Genomic DNA, 17,537 nt, shown 5'->3' with positions numbered 1-17,537 from the left:
AAGCACCTCTGGAATCTGAAGAGTGACACAAACTGCTGCTTGTACATATCGGCAGGATTGCCAACTTAGATAAATGACCCCCTTTTTGGTGCTGAACAAGCAATTCGATCATCAAGCAAGGTATTATTTACTTGAGTGGCTAAGCTTTGTGGAAGAATAAATACGCAGACATGGATTGCAAACACGGCTGAATACCAGAACACGTGCGTTTATCGGTCTATGAATTTCTACATTCCATTAAGAACACTGGCCCGAACATAGTTCAGCGAGAAGTGACTCAAAACTTGGCCTCCGAGTGTCAGGGCGGCAATCTATCATACACTAACTACCATTAATAAGGGCATGAATATTGAACTGAGGGTGCACAATGAAGGATTAATGCCTTCTGTTCCTAGTAGGTGTGTTTCCACCTATAAATCAAAACTCGGATTAGTGATACAAAATATTTATTTCAAATAAGCCCCAGCACTCAAGCAACTGAACAGCAAAAGAAGATGGCACGTGGCTAGTTTCAGAATACAGCAGTTTCAGTTGTAGGGGTGTAGGCATAATGACGAAGTCTGTGCGGAGACATGAAAGCTTTCAAAACGGCGGGGCCACATACAATTGACACACCTGTATTTACTAGACAGGGACATATCGATAGATGTTTCACTTAGTAATTCACAAAGCCTTAAATCAATAAAATCAGACCCCTGAGAACAGTGTATTTGAAAATGTTTTCTTGAATTCCATTTATGTATAGCATAACAGTGAGATATTCGCTGTGGTTGCAGATTGGTTGGCTAGTGTGAAGCATAGTTCATTCGGAGACAGTGTGCTATCTTGATAGTTCAGTGGGACTAGGTAGCCAGAATATCGGACCTCTGAATGGGTGAGATCCAGGCAGTTTAAAGCAGCGGTTTCAAATATTGAGGTAAGAGTTGGTTGCTGAGTAGAAGTGTCCAGCTGTTATTGTAGCTGAGTGAAAAGTGATTTCCACTCATGAGGTGCGCAATTGTCACTAAAATAACTGAATATACAAGTTGGCAGGTATGTAGGTACATTACACAGGGATACATTCAAAGTGTATATGAGGCAGGAGAGGGTAAGTGATTTGCCCAGAATCACAGGATGTGGAACAGACGCTGAAACCTGAACCTTGTTTACAAGCTCTAAAGTTGGCAGCTCAGTGCCTTACACCAAAATTACATCGCAAACAGAAGGAGGGATCAAAACCCCCTCACTCAGTAACTTCCCAGGCTCCAGACCTACCTCCCCGAAAACTCACCTGCAGCAGATCACACGGCACGCTCACTCTACACAGCAGGGGTGAAAATAACTCGCCTGAGTCTGGCATCCAGTGTTTATGTGGCTGCTTCCCCCTACCCCCCGCCATTACCCGTAATGTCAGAAGTACCCTATCCAGTGGTGGTGTCAGCCGGGGGCCGCCCCAGAACACCCTCCACTCACCCCCACCAACCGGATGGTCATAAATTGGAAAACGGAGTGATAAGGGTAGGGAGGGGGCTGAGCCTACAAAAAAAGCTTCCCTTTATGAAAAAACACAATTCAGGAACAAACGTTAAGATGTAATTATAGATGCAATGTATACATTATTAAGGCAGATCTTTTAACATGCCACCCCAGACTCTCTCACATGCACTTATTGACAGGAGTGAGGTGAGCCCTGTTCATCATTTCTAAAAGAGAAAACGGGGATATGTTCGGCTGCTGCGGGTGGGGGGGGACAAGAAAAGCTGAAAAACGGACACAAAACGCTTTACATTGGCGGCAATACTCGCAGGGGGGGGGCTGTGCGTTGGTACCAATACTCTTGGGCGGGGGGGAGTGTTTGCGGGGGGCGGGTGTTGGGTTTAAAATTAACAGTAAAATAAAAACAAAACTTCTTACCTGACCGGGTCGCACCGCGCCGCCGCCTCTGCTCTTGGGCCAGGGTCCCTCCCACATTCTCAACAGGAACAGGCATGATGTAGCTCCCTCCCTCCTGTAAGCCAATCACAACGCTGCAATGGCAGCGTTGTGATTGGTGAGGAGTCCCGGGCGGCGCCCAGCCGGGCACCAGTAGGGACGCCATTTTCTCTATGTAGGCTGCATGCAGCCTACATAGAGAAAATGTAGAGTGTGCAAGACTGCTTTGGTCGGCCCCAGGGCACTCAGAGTGGTGCAAGCCACTCCTCCCTGACCCACCCACCTGCCCGCCCACAACCGGGCATAACTCCCGCCCGCCCCCAACCGGGCTGCTACCAATGCTGTCTGCTTTCTCGCAACGCGAGAAGCAGAAAATGAAATGATATTTTAAATACCATTGTATTTTCTGCTTCTCGCACTGAGAAAAAGCAGTGGGGCGGTGCTCCGACGCCCAAATGGAGCGGCCGCCACTGAGCAGATTTCAGGCAACAATAACAATGTCAAGGTAACTCAGGTGATTAATGTTCCTGCTGGAGAGAGATCGGAGATTTGTCTAGCATCAGTTTCTACTCACGATAAACTAGCAGGGTTAATATGCCAGCTGCAAAGAACATGTACCTCCCAAATCAGCGAACTGCGTTACTGCTTTGTCACATAGATCCTCGTGTTACTTGCAGTTCATAATTTACAATCCTAATATAGCAAAATGAGCTGTGAACTGTCATCAAAGAGATCCATGCACAATGCATGGTATATGTTAGAATGTTTTTTTTCACCCAGTCTTTCATTATCCTAAGGTTGCTAAAAGGGATTCATTTGGCAAGAAATACATTATTAGTAGTAAAGACAACTGCAGTACGTTTAAAATCCTGAGTTTGTGCTTTTCCAGACCAAACATATAAAAAATATACTGCTTTCTATTATTGGTAACATGTGACCCCTACACCCTGTAATCCTCATTGTCTTTTGCAACATTTCCTATAGACCGATTTACACAATGTATGATTCATTGGCTCTGTATAATGTATGTGTGATGTAAAGTGCTCTGACACCCTATGCCTGTATGAGTAGCACTATAAAATAAATAAGATGCATGTGAGAGAGGAGCTATATGGAAATATGAGGGGCACTGGTGGGGTGTGGCAGTGAGGGAATTCATGAAAAAGGAGGTTTTGGTGTGGAGGGTGGCAAACAAAGATTGTCGTACTGGGCGCCTCTCTGTGCCTGGTAGCTGGGTACTAAGTTGTGTATAGATTGTTGTATTATGAATTCTACATTCTACCATGCATGCCAATCAGGGTGAACTGGGAACCCGAAGCAGCCCTTGCAATTTTGACGGACCGGCCCCCTGCTGCTTTTGTTACTGGGGACTAAAGCAACCCCGGCCCACAGTAACAAAAACGGCCCCCTCCCCTGCAAAATCAACCTTCACCCTTCCAGCCTTCCAGGCAAATGCCTGATACCCGCTACAGCCAGTCCGGCCCTGATGCCAATAGACACGATTCAGGCAGGAGACTCATGATTTTTGAAGCATGAAATGGCTTTATTTTGGCTGTCTCCCATCTGAAATTGACTCGTCTTCTTCAATAGAAGTATAGGGGGGGGAAATACATTCCCCCGATTATTATTTTCTTTTAAATGTTGGCATCTATGTACTAGTACAGACCTCCTAAGATTTCCAGGTCCATACATAAATAGCTAATCCAGTCCTGGTTCTCTCTTTGCATTCAGAGTTGTAGTTCTGACTTTACACAATTGGATCAGCAGAACTACAAATCCCAAAGTACAAAGAGAAAACCTGTACCAGAGGAGATATTTACGAATATAACTGGGAAATGTGAGTACCCAGATATCAGAACACTGGGCAGGATCACAAAAACATTTGTGGTAGTGTTGTTTGTTTTGGGGGTAACTTAAGATAAAGAAAAAGACAAGACTCCTTTTGGCAAGGCAAACAGCTTTTTACAGTCCTGGCAGGGACAGTAGCTGTCTCCACACTGGCAAACAGCTGGTCTCAATTTGCTGCTTTACTGGCAGCCACTTATATACCAATATTAAACAATGCTTATTACAAAGGTCAAATAATTATTTATATAGCATTTACATATTGGTTACAGAAAACATTTTGTCACCTGTATTCCTAATCTTATGACTTCTCTCTGCACATTCTTCATTGTAAATTCTAACAATGCTTAACAAACAAACTATTCTCTACTCGTGTATGCATGTGTATGTGAGTGCGTGCTTTATCATTGTGATCCCAAGACCTCTTATCAGATTCTGTGTGCTCTTGGCTAATTCAATCTTCTGCTCCTATTCTTCAATCATGTTCTTAATTTGCTGAGAACACCATGTATACTTTTAGATAATTTTTCTACTGCAGTCTGCTGCAGCATAATTTCTTCATATTTCATTTCGTCTCTAACATTAGATGTTATTGGTGGTAAATAGTGCAGTGCACGGTGCTACCACCTTTTGGCTATGTATCACGAAAAGGGATTTGTGAAGTTGTTAATATGTGATATAAATGTTTGCCCATATTTAACCAATCATACTGCAGTTGAGTTCCAGCAACAGCACCGCAACAGTACAACAACACTTCACAGCATAAAATACACAGCACTATAAATTACACCAACAAAATGCAATACAATGACAACACAAAAGTACAATACAATACAACACACAATAAATCACCAAAACCACAACACAACTACAGAACTACATACCAAAACCACAATATTAAACACAGAAACAATAGCACAACATATCAGTGTGATACAACAAATCAGTACAACCACACAATTCTGCTTTTGTAGTGTTAGTTTGTATTTATTTTGTGTTTTATTGGGGCTGTGGTATGGTTTTTTGAGTTACTGTTGTTTTTTTGTTGTGTTATGCTGTGATGTAGATGTGGTGTGTTTTGTGCTGCTGTGTTCTATTGTGTTTTTTTGTGTTGTGATTCATTGTTGTTGTGTAGTGGTAGTTTTTTGTGTTGTTGTGTTGCTCAATTTTCTTGTGTTTGATTAGTTGTGGTTGTTCTGTGTTAATAAAAATATTGTGTTTTATTTGTATGTTTTCTTTTCTAATTTTTGTGTTGTGTTTTATTTTTGTATTATGTGCTCGTGCTGTGTTTTGTGCTATTCTTTGTGTTATTGTGTTGTGGTAGCATTGCATTTTGCGTTAGGTATGTTGTATTGCGCTTTCTGCGGTGCAGTGTTTTGTGTAGAATGTGTGTTGAATTTTGTTAGCAGATTCAACACATGAATAAAATGTATATTGTATTAAGATAATTCAGGAATATTTAGTGACCATATTGGTCACCACCAGCACTAGGCAAAAATGGCATAGTAATGTTATTTAGATTAAAACTCTGTTAACCAGATCAGTAAAATGATAAAGGGGGAACCCAGAGACTATTATTTGATGAACAATACTTAAGAGATGGCACAAATTATACTATGTGATACAGCTAAAATTACCCTTATGTGATCTCTAATATCCACCATAGAGGAAGATAATCTGGAAAGAAGTGGAATGGAGAGACTGGCTCGAGCACCTTTTGAAAATGTAGATAAGATAGCGTCGGCCCCAGAATGAAAACTTTATCTATCAATCAATCAATCAGGTGTCTTGTAAAGCATAACTACTCTCCTGTAAAAGGGACTCAAGGCGCTGGGGTGAGGGGGATTGCAGATCCATCGAAGGCTCTGTGGTTCAGTCGAAGAGCCAGGTCTTGAGGCCCTTTCTGAATTGAGGCAGTGATGGTGATTGCCTGAGGTGGAGAGGCAAGGTGTTCCAGGTCTTTGAGATGAGGTAAGAGAAGGATCTTCCCCCGGCTTGTAGATACGTGGGTAGGTGGCGGGGGTCTCTGGTGGGTGCATGGAATGTGAGGCAGTGGTTAAGGTATGCAGGTCCCGCGTCATGTAGGGCTTTGTAGGCGTGTAAGGAGCTTGAAAGTGATTCTTTTGTTGACTGGGAGCCAGTTAAGGTCTCTCAGGTGACCAGTGATGTGGCTGCAGCGGGGGATGTTAAGGATGAGCCTGGCGGAGGTGTTCTGATTGTTCTGCAGTTTCTTGAGGAGTTGTTGGGTGATGCAATGTGTAGAGTGCGTTGCCGTAGTCCATTCTGCTGCCGACGAGTGTGTGGGTGACCGGTGAGAGAGGAGTCCAGGATGAAGCAGAGGTTTTGTGCGTGGTCTGTGGATGTGGGGGAGTTCCAACTGCTGCGGGCCACCAAGAGTTGTCCCAAGCAGAGGGGGTGAACCCAGGATGAATGCTTCGGTCTTCTCCAAGTTGAACTTGAGGCAGCTGATCTTCATCCAGGTGGCGACAGCCTTCATCCCGTCATGGAAGCTGTTCTTGGCGACTGTGGGTTCATTGGTGAGATAGAGAATCAGCTGGGTATCATCAGCGTAGGAGACAATATTAAGTCCATGGTTCCTGACGATGGCTGTGAGCAGGGTCATGTAGATGTTGAAGAGAGTGGGGCTCAGGAAGGAGCCCTGAGGCACTCCCCGGCTGATCTCTGTGGTTTAGAATGGAATGGTGGTAGGCTGACTCTGTGTGTTCCGCCGGTGAGGAAGGAGCGTATCCATTCCAGAGCTTTGTCGTGGATACCGACGTCGTGGAGTCTTGTGCATAAGGTGCAGTGGGAGACGGTATTGAAGGCAGCTGAGAGATCCAGGAGGAAGAGGACTGCAGTTTTGCCTCAGTCAAGGAGGGTGTGGACGTTATCTGCGGCGGCAAGGAGGGCAGTCTCGGTACTGTGGTTGCTTCGGAAGCCAGATTGGGAGAGGTCCAGGATGTGGTTCGCTTCTATGAACTCCGAAAGTTGGGCGTTGATGGCCTTCTCGATGACCTTGGCTGGGAAGGGGAACAGAGAGATGGGGAGCAGAGAGATGGGTCTGAAGTTCCTGAGGTCCGTCGGGTCGGCAGAGAGTTTCTTCAGCAAGGGGTTGATCTCTGCGTGTTTCCATTCTTTCGGGAAGATGGTGGAGTTGATGGAGCAGTTGAAGGTGCAGCGGAGTTCAGGGGTGATGGAGATGACGGCTCTGTTGAAGATGTGGTGCGTGCAGGGGTCCAAGGGTGCTCCAGAGTGGATGCTCTTCATGATCTTGAGGGTGTCATCAGCAGTATCTATGTTGGATTGAGATGTTCTTAGTAACATGCAGCCATTATAGACCAATGGTAAACCTCATTACCATGGCCGAATGTACTGTGAATGAGGAGTCAAAGCAGAGAAATACCTTGCCTACAAATTGAAAATTAGGAAGGTGAAAAGGAGTATCCATATAATGTGAGATTTCCCACTTGGTATTAGAGTGGTGGCAAATATCTTTAAAGATGATTATAATACACTGAAATGTTCTCAATGGCAAGGTGTACTTCCATAGATAGAAGAACATGTGTGTTGTACAACTCTCTCCATTCTTTCAAATCAGGAAACAATTGGGTAAAAGTGTGAAAATTAACCCCTTAATGGCCTGTATGATATCGTTAGTAATTCCTAAAAGTATCCTTGCTCAAGGCTTTTGATTCTGACCTTTTCGGTGAGATCCGATCATACTTAACGTCCAGAGTAATGGGTTCACTTATTATTCCAAATGACAAAAAACAGAAAATAGGTGGTTAGTTACTGTCATAATAGGCTGCCATTAGTATGGAATGCCCTTCCTTCAGTACTGTGCTTTACTTCTGGTGCAAACTTAAGACATGCCAGTTGTATGTAGCAATACATCAGTGTGAGTGTTAGCTCTAGCTTTGCGTACCAGAATTATTTATGGTGGCAGCTCTACTTACTGAGAACCACATGACAAAACACAACACACCACAGAACATAAGATTATTTCAGTCATCAATAAGGTGTGTAGCGGCTTGAAACCATACCCTTTATATGGTCACATATCAGCCATCAGTGTTGACCTTAAAACCATCAATAAGACCGTGATCATTAGGTCCAACAACTTCTTCTCAAATTAAGTGAAAATCATCCAAAAGGTACTTTGTATGTGGTCATCAAAGGTATGCTAAATTAGACATATTTTAAATGTCATTGGCAATGCACCTAAAAGTCAGATTGACAATGGACACCTCTTGTGAGATTCCAAAAATATGTTTCATTGGGCAGAAATATTATTTTTATGAACAACACTCAGAGAAGTTTCGTTCTTCGCTCCCATTTTTGTCTTCAAATCAAGTATCATTTTGATTCAGAGACTATAATTTTGACATCCGAACCTGATCCTCTTGATTTCCAGTGAGGAGAGCTAACAGACAGGGCTGGCTCATCTTTCTGTTATTTTTACAAATAGCTCTAGAGTTGTTTGCTGAGAACCTGCACTCACACCAGAATGTAGAGGCGGCCCGTGGGACACACAGATTTTCAGACATTGTGCTCATATATGTGCCCTGCTAATGTTCTTTTAGACACTTTGAAATGACTGCTATCATCTGGAGCTCTGTCAGAGTTCAATGTAAACTTTGGAGAGTACGGCCATAATTGAAAAAGAGACACTAAGGGCCTCATTACGATGTCGGTCGGAAAGGCTCCGAACGGCATTCGGATTTCCCTAAACCATGTCAGAACCTATATTTCAAACCGAGTCAGAAGCATTTCCAAACTACCGATTACGATGGAAAGGTAACCGTTCAGTCATTCTGAATCGGTTCCGAATGGCATACGGCAACTCCGACTCCGTCGAAGAGGAATCGTATAGCTCTACTGACCGCATATCAGACCGACGTATTACGATGTCAGATTCAGACAGCCTCCCCAACTCGGTCCGTCTGACACAAAAAGGCTGTCGGAAACTGACTTTGAGGGCCTCTAGCAGGCCCCACTTTATCCTAAGGCCTCCAGTAGTTGGTCGTGAAGATACCCAAGGGACCCTCCTGTAGAACAATGAACAGTGTAACAGGCACCATGGGGTGCCCGCCTCAAGGTGCAAGGTTTTCCGTAACTACCCCTTTTTTCAATGGGAGCCTGTGTTGTAGGTCAGGACACAGGCTCCCTTTGAAGTCAATGGGAGACTTTCCGAACTGTGTTCGGAAGCATCGTAATCAGTCGGCTGGAACTGCCAAGAGCGAGCCGGTCGGAACCGATTCCGACTAGCAGTCGGTCGGTTCCGACCGACATCATAATGAGGCCCTAAATACCAAATTGAGAGCTTGTTTTCAATGGCTGTAAGTTTATTTTAACACTCAAGGATTTGATTAACCTTCGAAACACCCCACCCTCTTTTATTAAACTACTTCCCGAAGGCTAGAGAAAACCTGTTCGCGTGTCAAAGGTTAACAATGTCATAGCTTACAATAATGGTGACAATAAATAACGTTCTCCCATGCTTCCTCTTCCTTCTGTCTATGCTTCCAATTACAGTGCCAGAATCATTTTTGTTTCTAAATAATTAGATTTTAAGGATATATTTGGAAAAGGAAGCATGCCAAAAGTCTTCATTCCAGTCACTTTTCAGAGAGCAGTTTTGGCTTCCCAATGTCTAACATTACTATGTAACTGTAATTTGGTGGCACTTTTTCCCCACTGTGCGCAAACACTGGGCAAGGATTGATTCTGAGTTGGTTCAAAGAAAGTGCATACAGAAATCTTTTGGTCCCTTTTATGCCTAGCACCTGATTGCGTATGCCATCATCCATTTTTAAGCCAACAATTATGATAGTCCATGGCCTTAGACATAACGCGATAGGCTGGGCATTGGGATGCCCCATTTCCTCATTGTGGCTGCCTCTTGTTCCATTCTCCCGGAGTGATCACATAGGTTTGATCATTTCAGCTAATGTGGCATAACTCAAGTTTTCTCATTGTCCAGGAGTGGTCTACTGATGGACTGAGGCTTGCATACCCCTAACTTCACTGTTATCCACCTGAGGTTTCGAAACATTGTGCAGCTTAAAGGAGATCTGGATGACTCAAAGTGGAGAGTAGGATTGGGCATTCCCAGTACTGGAGATTCTGTTCAAAATACTGCTACAGAACTTTCATTAGTTTACTATTACCCTCTCCCCTGTTGATGGGGCAGCTATGAGCTCTATAAAACCCCATAACATATACATTTGAAAGGCTACTGAGGCCATGATACATTTCAACACAATTGAATCCTCCTGAAAGATACTTGCCAGACTATCCCATATTTACAAGGCACTGGTAATCAATGTTGGCTCACTATGGGAGTGGAGGAATTTACCTACACTTGTGGTAATCATGCCCTCAGGGAAAGGACAGGTAAAGTCAAAACATCAATTTCTCATGAGCAAGACTCCCTTCAGCCCCAACGTTTTAAAATGATTTGCAGAAGCGGAAGCAACAAGAAAGAGCACATTTGCTGACTAAATCTTGGGGGGAGTGATGTGCTCAAGAGGTGAAACCACAATGTTTCCATAGTCTGCGCCTCCTTCTGCAAGGGAGGTTGCCAGTCTTTATCAATCACCACCTCGATTCTGGCTAAAAAACAACGTGATGCAGGTCCTTTCTCTAGGTTTATGGTAACACATATTGGTGACCTTACGTTGCCCATCTTTTAGAGAATATATCACACAAGCAGGCTAAGTCTGCTTTTTTGATACATTTAGCAGTGTTGCGCAGGGCCTTGAAAAGAGCGGGCATGAGGCAAAAAGCCAGACTGCTGTCCTCTTGTGACCGCCCTGCATTCATCATAGCAATGCCTTGAAGTGCTCCCATGCTAGAGAATGATGGGAAAAGCATGGAGAGCTGTGGGGACGCAGAACTTCTAACCGTAGACGCTGGAAGTAGGACTTTCGGAAGGTGCTGCGGCGACCCCCCAAAATAACCATGTTGGGGTTTTGATGGCAAATGAGAAATAAATATGCCTTTAACTTTTATTGTTATCTTGTCACATTATCTGTGCGTTCAAAAACAGGTCAAATGTCTATGTCTATGTTTTCTGACAAATTGTTGCTTATTCTTTTAACATGGAAATTGGTGTTTTCTTTTCCTGACTGCAAAGTGAGAGGATTTTATGAAATCAACTATGTGACAATCTTGCTAGTGTGAAAGGGAAGACTGTATGATTTCATTTTTTCCTAACACACAACAAAATGTAAGTATCTATAAATAAACTGTACAATGGTTTCAAAATATATGCGTTCATAAAAAAACACAAATCAAGTGCCTTTTTTTGTAAATCTGAAGTGTGATTGAAACAAAGAGGTTACTAGGGTCAAAACAAATCAAGAACCTTTACTTGGTGAAGTGGAAATGACAATCACTGAAACTCTATTCTATGCATTATTGTTTGCACTATATAGTTTTATCTGTGAAGCTGTATGTCTTTGTAAGTTAAGTGACCATTTCAATGGCGATTGTGCTGTCTGTAAATGGCAGTGCGCTACCACACCAAAGTATAGTTATATATTTGCGACAGTGTGCTCCAAAATGCACCACTGTTTACATACTACATCCTTAGCACTCTCCTGCTGAATGGGTGTTATTGGCGTTATTCACCCGTTATCGGTAAATTGTTTATTATCCATTACTTAACTGTAATGGATTATATGGTTTATTATCCATTACTTAATAAATTGTCAATGTGTTTTCATCGTTTTCTCAATTAACCAATAGGTTATTTCAAAATTAACTAGCAAACTAAAAAAATGCATTGGAAACTTTGCCTCTTTTAAGACTTTCCTTTTAATGCACCTGTTTTACAGTATTTTGGATGTTCTATATTAACTTTCATGACACAGATAACTTTGTACATTTGTGTGTTTTAATGGTTAAAGTTCTCCACACCGGTTCCACGACAGGTGCTGTTCCATCAGTTTTTGTAATAACAATTTTGACTCAACATCACACACCCAAAATATGTATTTAAAACTTTACAGCACTGGTCTGGAATTTGCTCGGGACTTCTTCTGCCAAGTTTTTAAATAATTGCTATTGTGAGTCTGTATTCACATTTGTCTTTCCAAATATTGTTAAAGAAACAGCTTGGCACATTATCTATGTGTTATGGTTAATAGTGTGGTTTAGAAGGAACTGACTCATGCTAAGCAGAGAGACTTGCCTTTGTCTGTTGGTATCAAAAGGTATTTCACGAAAAGAGAAAAATAATTATTGGCGTCTGCGCCAGACTGGCATATAAGGTCATCTGGCAAGGCCAGAAGGGCTGGTCTGATGGGTCAAGGGTGGGGGACATTTATATGGCTGTTTGTGAGTCTGTTTTGGTCTGGTGGTCTGCTTGTTACTGTTGATTTCCCTGATGTAAGAAAATGCCTCTTTTTGAATGAGCACCCTCTTTTGTTCTGGACTGATGCAGCTGGTTTTTTGACTCTGCACTGGGATTCTGCTAATCAGGCCTCAGTGCATGTGGTCTGACCCCTAAACATGTTGAAATTGGCTATACTCCTACTTGGCACATTTAACTTACGTATAAGTTCCTAGTATATCGTTCCAAATATACCCATGGCCTGTTTGTTAAATGCTACTAGTGAACTGCAGCACTTACTGTGCCATCACTAAAGTGACAATGCAAAACATGACTGCAGGCCTGCTACTAGTTGTGCATGTTTAAGCTGCAAATTCGATCTGTCAAAATAAAGCCTTTTAAAAGGTCTAAACCCTCCTTTTAAACATTAACAACTCACCCTTAAGCAAGCCTTAATAAGGCAGGGTGCATGATAAGGGCAGCTATTCTGTAGGAAATATTGTGAGATAATATTCAAATGAAATAATGCATCTCCACTTAGGCACCAGCTAAAAAGCTAATTATTGGACTTCCTAAAAAAGTTATTACAAATCCAATTTATTGAGAAAGTCAGATTTCTAGTAAATATTTTACAAAAGGTACTTTTAAAAAGTCACATTTTGGCTGCGTAAAGCCTCTAGATGCCCATTTGCACTGCCACCTAGGGGTTGAACAGTACCTTGATGAAGTGTGAATTGGCTCCCAGAGCTGAGGCAAATGCTATCGGTGTGGGTAGGTGATCTATTCCTATGAAAGGAGTGACCACAGAGGATGGGTTGCTCATTTCTCTGGCCACATCTTTAGGGTTGGCGCAAGAGTTCTGCACAAGGGAAGAAAGGTTTTACCATCTTGGTTTTTGGTTGAGAGGGATACTGTGGGATTGTTTTTAGTGGGGCATGTTTTTAGTGGGGCACACAAGAACTGCTGCAAAAGTGGGTAGGGTTACCCCGGGAAGCATTTACCTATTGCTAAGGGAGGGGCCAGGGGCACCCCACCCACAGGCTAGTGCCAGGCATAAATGTGCCATCCCTGGGCTCCCTTTTCATATCACAATTGTTTTTTTTAATAACAAATGTTATTGGTATTTTTGCCGGTAGATCATGGCTCAGGGAACCCATTACATGCATCCACTTATACGCCACTATTTGACCTATGGAAGACAGACTAAAGACTGCACCTGCTGTTGACAACTGTGATGAGAACTCTAAGGATTGGACCTGCTTCCACTTCTACCCTGACCCAGAAGTGAACTCCCAGGGTCAGTTGACTGACTTCCTATCAAGCTACAGGGACACAAAAGCTGCAGGAGGACTATTTTCCTCGAAGAGCCCAGATGACCTGTTGCACTACATCTGTTGTGGGCCCTGCTTGTGGCTCCTGGGTGAGTGAGTCCTGACTCCCAAGTCCTGTTTCTGAGATCTGGTAGCCGTGGCTGATAACAGAGTATACTCCTCCTGCCCAAGCCTAGTACTTACAAACTTTTTTGTAAACGTTATGACAAGAGAAATATTGTGGGGCTGAGAGCAACCTGCCAGCCGATCCGCTAAGGGTGCATCGCTGGAAAGCATGACTTCACCGCGCCTCCTGCTACGTTTTTCTCCACAGCAGCAAATCCAACTCAGCTGGCCCGATGCCAACCATCATCCAGCAACAATGACCCTCTCTGGTTACTGCCCATAGCCTTGTTCTGTGGATGAAATCCTTTTCCAGAAAAGAGTCTACATCTGATGGTCGAAAGCTTCATCATAGACGACTTCCTGGGCACGAACTCCGGACTTTTCCCATTGAATTGTTCCCACCTTCATTGACGGCTTCACCAGTGCTTCATTTGTAAAAAAAGAGGTGCCGGTGCCAAAAACTTTGCCAAGGAGGCCACAGCCCACTTCTACCTCCGGTGAGCCCCACTTTCAACACTCGCACTGCCTCAGTCTCTATCTTCTAACCTTGCTTTGTTTTCTGCCCCCTAAGTCTTTGCTCTAAGAGTCTATCCTCTCACCTCTCTAATCGTTTTCTATCGTCTTTGTCACTCCTGGTGCTTTACCTTATTCCCTGTACTTCTGATTTGCCCTCTATTCATTCAACCCCTGCCCTTTTTCCTCTTCACTTTTATCCATGTTCTGCTCTTTCTCCCCTCGATCTTGGCTTTTTACTATCACTCTTCTAGCAGTGATTAGCTGTGTCTCCGTTTTATCACTTCTCCGCTTTTTCTCTGTCCTGTCCTCTACATCCTTTCATTCTATCTTTTCTCTTCTTATTGCTCTCTTCATCACATCATGTCTGCTTTCTCTTCGTCTTTGATTTGCTCTCCTCCTTTTCTTCTACTTTGCTCTGCTTTATCTCTCTCCTCTCTTGTTGTTTCTTTCTCCTCTTTACTCCTGCTCTCTCTCATGTAAAACCCTGCTGCTGTCACCCATGTCTCCAACCTGTACATGTCCCTGCTATTGTGAACTCCGCGTTTTCTTGTTGTCATTACTATAGGAGAGGAAGATGACATGGATTTTACTTTCCTACCTATACCGAGTGCAAAAACAAAATGTGCACCAAATTAAAATGCTTTTTTCGCATATAATAATCAGTGCGGTACAACTTGGTTTATTGCGGAACAGGCGGCTGCCCAAGCACGGCAGGTTGTGTCACTGCTAGTGCTGCCTGTAATTAGTAGGTCCAGGGATGACGACGACATCGGTATCCACTGCTCAGCTTGTTGTGACCCTGCCTGCTACTGTGCTACAGCACAAGCATTGTACCCGGCCATAATGCTGCCAATGCCGGTGAGTATGACTGTGGCGCCTAGGACTCACGCACGCTCAGTAATTAGCATGCTGGGACGCAGCAGCACCGATACTACAGGTGACTTGTTGGCGCAAAAAAGTTGTGGTGGGCAGCATCGAGAATGTTGAAGATTTAGCAGCAATGCAGGGCTGCAGGTTATGCTACACTGCCTGCGCAGCAAGAAGAAAGTCCACACTTACTTTCATTTATTTTTCCTCATGATGAGCCCTCACTCTCAAGTTCCAAATGCGCTCTCACAGCTTCCTTGCCTCAACTCTGTCATGAGCCAGCCCCCAGCTACAATTATCCAATGGGAGGCTTAGGTTCAGGCAGTGGCCGGGTGCAGCAGACTCGGGGAATTGAAAGCAAGCTATTGTTTGAAGATGACTTCTTGGATACGTGACTGCCTGGCGTGATGACGTCATCACTAACGTAGTGATACACGATCATGCCAGCCTGGACAGGCATACGCCGGCCTGTCTATGAACACATAGCAGCCAGTCACCATGCAAGGTATGTTATTTTTTTATTTTATAATTGAACAATTAATATTGAAACCACCACCTGCAGGGTCAGAAATTGTAGCCTCGGCCCTGTGAAATAAGTGCCGGTACTGAGCACCGGAAAGCAACGGCTCAAATTAAGCACTGGGCTTCACTGAGATCTTGTCCTCAGTTAACCCATCGTTGATGACCCAGTCTTTGGATACAGCCTGCTGCCTATTCACACTTAACCCCTTCAGTGCCCATGACGAGCTGGACTCGTCATGGGCTGCAGTGGCGCTGTGCCCATGACGAGTCCAGCTCGTCATGAACTCCGCCCGCTAATACAAAGCGCGGCACTGGGCGGGGAAAGGGGCGGGCATGCAAGGGGTTAAGGCTCTACCCTCTTAGAAAATTTCTATGTACAAAGGTAACTCTTTCACTGGGACCAACCTGGTCCACGTATCTGACCCACCTGATCGTGGTCAGTCTCAACCCTTATCCTTGCCTTGGTCTAGCACGACCAGCTACCTATGTTTGTCGATTTGCACTTTTTGGCCCTATTTCATTTAAAACTTTAATAGTTCATATCTCCAGTTCCCCTTATGGGAAGTTTGTCATTTTGGTGTCATTTTCTTCATTAAAATATTCTCTATTTTTATAAATTGAAGTGGGATAGATGCAAATGCAATTTGCACAAATTTACACATTGGCAAGCGTAAGTGACCCAAAAAAGTAGTTGTGTTTTTATTATAACTCATACTGGAAATTAGCATATAGCTCTTACAGCCCACGACTGTCTTCGCTGAGTCCAGTATGCTAATGCCATCGGCGAGTTCTGGAGGCCTGACATTTTTTAATATCCATTTGTCAATTGAATAAAGAGAAACTTGAACGTAAAACGTGTATTGTATATTTCTTGGAATTGTTTAGAAACTCCCCACCTTTTACTAAAAGCTACAGTATAAACCAAATGTTAACATTCCTTTTCCATTTTGTATGTTAATCTGACCTCTTGCTCTGTCCAAAGCCATTGCACTTTTAACAGGCAATTATCAGTGTGCATCACTTGGCAGTTTATCACACAATCATATGGTCTAATCTGTAATCTTCCTACTAAAATTAATTATATCATTTCCTCTTCGAGAGTTCCTTCTTTAGTATTCCACTAACATGCCAAGAATAATCAAATAAGGGCTACCAGAATCCGATTACAGAGGTTGCTAAATTCCCTTCAGATCAGTCACAGCACCGATTTCTTATCAAGATGCATACCCTGTCTTGGTCTAAATGGGAGACTGGGCATTGTTTCAGGTTTATCAAGAGGACAGTGTAAAGCAGTAAGCATCCCCCTCCCCAACACCTCCACCGTCTGACCGGGATTTCAATCAAGTGCAACAGAGAATTGGTAGAATCCTTAACCCATATGTCCCCTGTCCGTGTAATGTTGCTAAAAGGCATGGCAAAGCCAGGGGCGGAGCTCAGATGTAAAAAACCCTACAGCATTTTTGTGTTGTGTGTCTTTTATGAAACTGCACATGTAGATACATCTAAATACATTAGCAGTGTCCTAAGACACTCGTAATCAATGTGTTGACTGAAAAAGGCCAGATAGATAGTGCCTGATGAGACGGTGTGGTAAGTCATGTTGTTCACAATGACATGCTAAATGGTTCAACCTCAGTGCCTCACTGTGCCTCAGTGTGACATCTTTGACTGTGTAGCAGCGGTGTGTGGCTCTTTAATTGTTGGGCGGGACCATCTGTTCAGCAGAGGAGTCCAAGATTTTAGAAGTGGGTGCTGATGTGACACTACTCTACCAGGACTTATATACATATATAACATAGTGGGCAGGGTCAATCAAGCCAAAGGCTGCATGACGACACTGAACGACATGGTGCAAGATCTATACGTTTTGATCTCATGACTCACTGGTCCATCTGTAGCCCTGACTGATTGAGTGGAGGAAGTGGATGGCAGGGCCAGGTGCAATAACCTCAGCTTGGTGGAAAGATGGGGCTAAGCAGGTCCCAGAGATGCTGGACGGCTCGCCGTCAGATTGCTGCTTTGAAAAATGGTTTAGCTCATGCATGTCTGCGGTGTCACTCTTGTCATGCTTTATGGTGGAGTGGGTCCATAGAGCCCTGGAG

General features: G+C 43.6%; 1 protein-coding gene across 4 annotated transcripts in view; it reads left to right on the top strand.

Annotated features, from left to right (window-relative positions):
- Positions 1–17,537, top strand: part of ARHGEF28 (Rho guanine nucleotide exchange factor 28) — a 1,067,585-nt gene that overhangs the window by 371,380 nt on the left and 678,668 nt on the right. The window lies entirely within an intron of this gene.

This window comes from Triturus cristatus, chromosome 2_1, assembly GCF_964204655.1.
Source record: "Triturus cristatus chromosome 2_1, aTriCri1.1, whole genome shotgun sequence".
NCBI classification, from domain to species: Eukaryota; Metazoa; Chordata; class Amphibia; order Caudata; family Salamandridae; genus Triturus; species Triturus cristatus.
The sequence above is the reverse complement of the archived record's forward strand: the minus strand, read 5'-3'. Positions and strand labels throughout refer to the sequence as shown.